Genomic DNA, 6,263 nt, shown 5'->3' with positions numbered 1-6,263 from the left:
GGTTAACAAAACTAAGAGTTGGTTCTTTGAAAAGAATAAAAATGACAATATTTAGATAGACTTAACAAAAAAGAAAAAAAAAAGAAAAAAAAAGAAAGAGGCCCAAATCAACAATATTATAAGGAAAAGAGGAGACATTACCACTGATACCACAGAAGCACAAAAGAGCATAAGAGGCTACTATGAATAGTGTGTGACAACAAACTGGACAACCTAGAAGAAATGGATAAATTCCTAGAAACACACAACCTACCAAGACTGAATCAGGAAGAAATAGAAAATCTGAACAGACCTATTATTACAAAGGAGATTGAATCAGTAATAAAAAATCTCCCAAAAAGAAAAACTACAGGTCAGTATTCTGATGAATATTGAGGCAAAAATTCTCAAGAAAATACTAGCAAACCAAATTCAGCAACATGTTAAAAGGACCATACACCAAGCTCAAGTGGGATTTCTTTCTGAGATGCAGGTTGATTCAATAAACACAAATCAGTAAATATGATACATCATATTAATAAAAATGAAAGAAAAAGAACATTATAATCTCAATAGACACAGAAAAGAAATTGACAAAATTCAACATCTGTTCATGATAAAAACTTGCAACAAACTAGGTATAGAAGGAACTGTCCCTCAACTTAGTAAAGAAGGGTGCTTTCAGGGGTTGTAGATGGCTCACAGAGCCCTCCTGTGCACCAAGTAGAGCATCTGTCCGTGTATCTGTCTTACAAGTGGGACTAGGCATTTTTGAGGGCAAGAATGACTTTGCTGCAAAACATGTTGAGTAGCCCCTGCTTGCACATGCTCATTGTGGATGACAGGAGAGGCAGCTCTCTACCCCTGGGAAGGGGGATGGACCCTGTGCATAGACTCCCCCCTCCCCCCCCTTACCCCCATTTCCTGATGCTAAGGAGTCCCCACCCTCCCATTATCCTCACTGGTTTCTTCCCAAAATGCTGACTAGGTCTTCGCTGTGGTATCTGATCCCCAAGTTGGCTGTGGCTCCACACAGAGTGACTCAGACACAGTGGGGCTGCCAAGGCCAAGGCCAGGTGATGGTGACCAAACCGGTGAGGGCCCAGGCCTGGCCAGGGTGGGTGGGGTGCTTTGCAACACCACACATCAGGTTTGGGGCTGAGAGTGAAAGACTTCAGGATTCCCATAATCCCAGGGCTGAAAGCGAGGCTTGCCTCCCTCACCGAGAGTCGTGAGCAAACATACCCGCCTGCCCCTGCTCCACACCCCTGTCAGCTGCTCATCCCTCTTGACAGGGTTTGGATTAGTTGCCAGATGAGGAAGGGTCATGGAGGACAATAGCAGACACGGTGGGGGTGGGGTGGGGACCAGCTTTCAGCCGTTGCTGCCAGGTAGAGTCATGTAGCCCAACGCCTTGCCTCTGGCCCAGGTAGCAGGAGGCATCTCTCCCGTTCTCAGGGAAGTAAACTCTCTTTACCTCTCTCACTCTAGGGTAAATGCTCCTTCTATAAGAAGCTCTTCCTTTGATCTAACTTAGGTTTCTCATGCTATAGTTTTAGGACTTAGGGAACTTTGGCAATTCTGATTTAATAATAATGCTACAGAATATAGCTCTAGACTAGAACTTCCTTCCTGTTTGGTTTGGGTTTATTATAAGATTTGTAATTAAGTTAATTTGGATTAAGTTAATTGGAGGACACAGAATGGCCCCTCCAGACAGTGTCATACCTTATTGAATACTTGTAAGATCAGGTCCACATAAACCAAACAATCAATCACGTGACAAGAGCAAGGACAGAAGGAGCAGAGATACCTCTGTGGAAAATGCAGTGTGCTGCCCAAGACCCAGCTGCTGCCCTGATGGGCCATAAGTGATGGGTCTGTATAAGTTGCAATATAATCTCCCTCCCCAAAGTCTCTGTGAGAGACAGTCACCGATATAAGCATTGTGGTGTAGAGGTCAAGGTTACAAGCTTGAAGTTAGACAGGATTGGCCTCCGACTGCCACCACTTCCTAGCTGTGTGTTCTCAGGCACAATATGCAACCTTTCTGAGTCTCAATGTCCGTAGCCCTAAACTGAGCACAGCAACACCTCTTTTGCATGGTTGTGAGGAATGGAAGTGTAATAAGAAAAGCACCCAGTGTCCAGTACACAGTGGCAGTTTTAAATGGGAATCCTTACATTAAAACAAAAAGCTTCTGCACAGCAAAAGAAACCATCAAAAAATGAAATGGGAGCCTACTGTACAGGAGAACATATTTGGCAATGACACATCTAATAAAGGGTTAACCCCCAAAACATGTAAGGAATTTATGTAACTTAACAGAAGAATGACAATCCAATAAAAAAAAATGGGCAAAGGACCTAAATAGACACTTCTCCAAAGAGGACATTCATATGGCCAAGAGACACATGAAAAAATGCTCAAAGTCAGTGATCATCAGAGTTGCAAATTAAAATGACAGTGAGGTTATCACCTCACACTTGTCAGAATGGCTACCATCAACAAATCAACAAATGAAAAGTACTGGTGAGAATGTAGAGAAAAGGGAACCCTAGAACACAGACTGGTATCGTCATTATGTCATTATGGAAAACAGTATGGAGTTTCCTCAAAAAATTAAATATGGAACTGCCATTTGATCCACTGATGCCACTGCTAGGAATATATCCTAAGAAACCCAAAGCACAAATCAGAAAGAATGTATGCACCCCTATGTTCATAGCAGCACAATTTATAATAGCTAAGCTATGGAAACAGCCTAAATGCCCACAAGTAGATAAATGGATAAAGGAGCCATGGGCCAGACTGTTGGACCTCAAAGAGAAGGTGGGGATAAAAAGGAGAGATCAACCAAAGGACTTACATGCATACATATGAGCCTAACCAGTGGTCAAGGACAATAGAGGGGTTTGGGGCATGAGTAGGGAGGGGTGGGGGATTGGAATGGGGGTTTGAGGACAAATATGTGATACCTTAATCAATAAAGAAATAAAAAAAAAGAAAAAAGCAAGAAAAAAGCCGTAGTACATTTATACCATGGACTACTATGCAGCAGTAAAAAAGAAGAATCTCTTACCTTTTGAGACAGCATAGAGTGACCTGGAGAATATCAAGCTAAGTGAAATAAGCAAGTCAGGGAAAGACAAGTATCACATGATCTCACTCATATGTGGAATCTAAGTAACAAAATAAACTGATGAATACTTGGAAAAAAAACTGTGGAAACATGGAACAGAGTGTGGAATCTTGGAGGGAAGGTGGGAGAGAGTGGGTGGGTGGGAGGTAATCAACCAAGGACTCTGTATGCATATACCAGTATGTATGACCCATGGACACAGACAATGGGGCGGGGATCGGGGTGGGCTGGAGGGAGTCAATGAGGGGAAAAAGAGTCATATGTAACACTTTCAACAATAAAGAATTATTAAAAAAAAAATAAATAAGAGTTCCTTTTACCTGAAAACCACTGTGGCTTTTTCCTCATCTTACTTTTTATTTAAGAGATGATGTATAACTCAATTTAGAGTTATCTTCATGGGAAATACCTCAATCTTTGCTCATGGTTTGGGTTCCCCACAAACACAAAATAAGATTGGTTGTATATTATATATTATTTCCCCCCAAATCCCTTCCTGACTGCTGCTTTTTGTTTGGGGCACTAGACATGAGTAGATACAACTCTAGGTACAACACACATCATTTCTCCTAATGATGGAGTGTCACTGCCACAGACTAAGCGACACAAGCGACATGTCTTAAGGCCTTATCTTTGCAGACGCAACTCTTCCTCTTAGCCAGGAGTGGGGAATGTCTGGCCCAAGAAAACCGTAAAAGGCCTAAAAAATCATTTGGTCTGGCCCTTCCAAGATATTAGGGGTGAGTTAATTAAACATTTGACCAAATACAGCAGGCTAATTTTTAAGTTGATAATTTTGTATGGCCTGTGAATGATGTTATAAATACTCACATGACTTTTGGCAGAAAGATGGTTCCCCACCCCTGTTAGCTTATAAATGTCCTTGACAATCCTCCAGGGACAGCCAGGAGAATAGAGCCGTGAGACAGAAGAGCAAAGATCCAGATGAGGTAGCGAGGGGTCTGAGCCCCTGGGCCCTCTCTCAGGCTATGATTCTGATGACCTTCCTACCTCTTCTTAGAGCAGGAAACCAGACAATCAGACTCAGCTCCAAGGGGTAGCACCAGGTCTCCTCTGCTCCTGCAGCAGCAGCCCCAGAGACCTGAAGTGGCTCTACCTTCTTTACCATCAGTCAGGGTAGAAATCAGTAGACTCTTTGATGCTGGGCCCTTAGAGGCCCTTGGCCTGATCAATCTGTTCAATTAGGTTTGTTCATTGCTCAATTCTGGATTGGCTGCTGCATACATCAGACAAACTGACTTCATATCATCAGGATGGTATGGGAGAGAGGCCAGGGAATGCAGAGATTTTGGGACCAGACTAATGTGGGTCCAAGTCCTGGCTCCACACATGCTCTTGTGTGACCCTGGGGCTCCTTTACCTGCCTTGGGCTTCCAGGCCATAATTTGAAGACAGGGCTAAAAATATTGACGACATAGTGCTTGAGAAAGATTAAATAGTCACCTGTTCATAAAGTATCCCACACAGTGCCTGGCACAATGTTGACACTCACTAAATACTCATTAAAGGGATGAGGAATGTTCAACCCCATCCCTTATAGGAGATGGTCCTGGCTCTAGAATGCTCACTTACTACAGGTGGATGGACCATCCCTTGGGCTTTCTCCCACAGACCTCGGATGGGGCCCTGCTTCCTGTCTTCACTGCCACAGCTCTTCCGCCCACTCTTCATTCACTCAGAGGCCACCTGGGCAAAGGCTGGGGTAGGTGGGCCAGAGAGAGGGTGCAAATCAGAGGTAGAGGCAAGAGGTGGGGAGAGTGGGAGTGAGAAGAGGAGAGGCTGGCAGAGGGGAGAGATTTCCCAGCCAGTCCAGCCTTCCCTGCACTCCTGTCCCCAAAGCCTGGATCCCTTGACCCACCTCTTCTCACCCCTCGGGTCCTGCTCTCTCTCTTCGCATGAAAGGAGCTGTGCATTTTTGCTGTAATCAGCTTTCATTCAGTCAAAGTCAGCTCAGGTCTGGGGGAAATATCCAGGCCCTGATCACTGCTGCTCCCTAGATTTGGACTAGCAGTGTCATGAGGAATTGAGAAGAGGAGAGCGGTACAGACCTAGCTAATGTCTCCTCATGAGTGGCAATGGCGAAACCCAGGCAGGAAAAGAAGGAATGCTTACTGACCTACTAAGTGCCAGGCACTATAAGTATGTTGTCTTATTATCTACGAGGCAGGTTTCCCATTTTATGAATGAGAGGATGGGTTGAAGTGGTTCAGAGGGTTAGTTGACCTGCTCACGACTGCACACCTAGTTAGTGGCAACAGGTGGGATTTGAACATAGGGCTGCTTGTTGCACTCAGTGGGGAAAAATTTAAGTTAGGGCTTAAAAGTTGTTTTTTTTTTGTATTTAGAAACACTGCTTTAAGAAGGAGGTCATGTTTCATCATTCTGCCAAAGGGGTCTCCAGCACCAAAAAAGCTACAAACACTTTTGAACTGGGACTAATTATGAGAAACTACAACAGGCTCTGTCCTGGTGGAGGCAAGCACATGTCTGGACAGCAAACAGAACAGAGCTGTCTTAACCTAGGTTCGGAAGGCTATAGGCTATAAAACAGATTTCCCCCTTGCCATGTGTACATGGGGCTAAGTGCACATGGAGGAATAATAATAATAATAATAATAATAATAATAACAACAACAACAACAAAAATATGTGCAGCTTCTGACAGTTTACCAAGCAACATTTCTAATTTACAGGTGAAGCAAATGAGTTTCAGAGAGTGACTTGCAGAGAGAGGTTTGCAGAGCTGGTAAGCCAGGTTGTGTACTTGAACCCAGGCCCTCAGGTTCCAAATTCTGTGGCTTGAGAAAACAGGCAAGGGGTTGTCTTGTCTGGAACAGGGAGGCCACTGGCAGCTGGTGAGATGGAAGGGAAGTGGGTGGGGGACCTGGAAGGTGGGGCCAGGCAAGGCCTCTGATGCAGGAGGCCCTGAGGCACCCGTTCAGGTTCTCCTGGAGGGGAGTGTGTTGGAATCCAGTTACCTGTGCCCTCCGATTGACTTCTGTAGGTGTGTTTAGTGACATGCTCAGCAAGTGTGAGAAGGTTGGGCTGGTGCCAAAGGCCAAGCCCAGAAATGTTTCAGATTTTTCCTTTATGCCCCTGCAACCAAGCCCTTCTGCTCCAG

This window comes from Pipistrellus kuhlii, unplaced genomic scaffold, assembly GCF_014108245.1.
Source record: "Pipistrellus kuhlii isolate mPipKuh1 unplaced genomic scaffold, mPipKuh1.p scaffold_m20_p_3, whole genome shotgun sequence".
Classification (NCBI taxonomy): Eukaryota; Metazoa; Chordata; class Mammalia; order Chiroptera; family Vespertilionidae; genus Pipistrellus; species Pipistrellus kuhlii.
Note: the sequence above shows the minus strand (reverse complement) of the source record.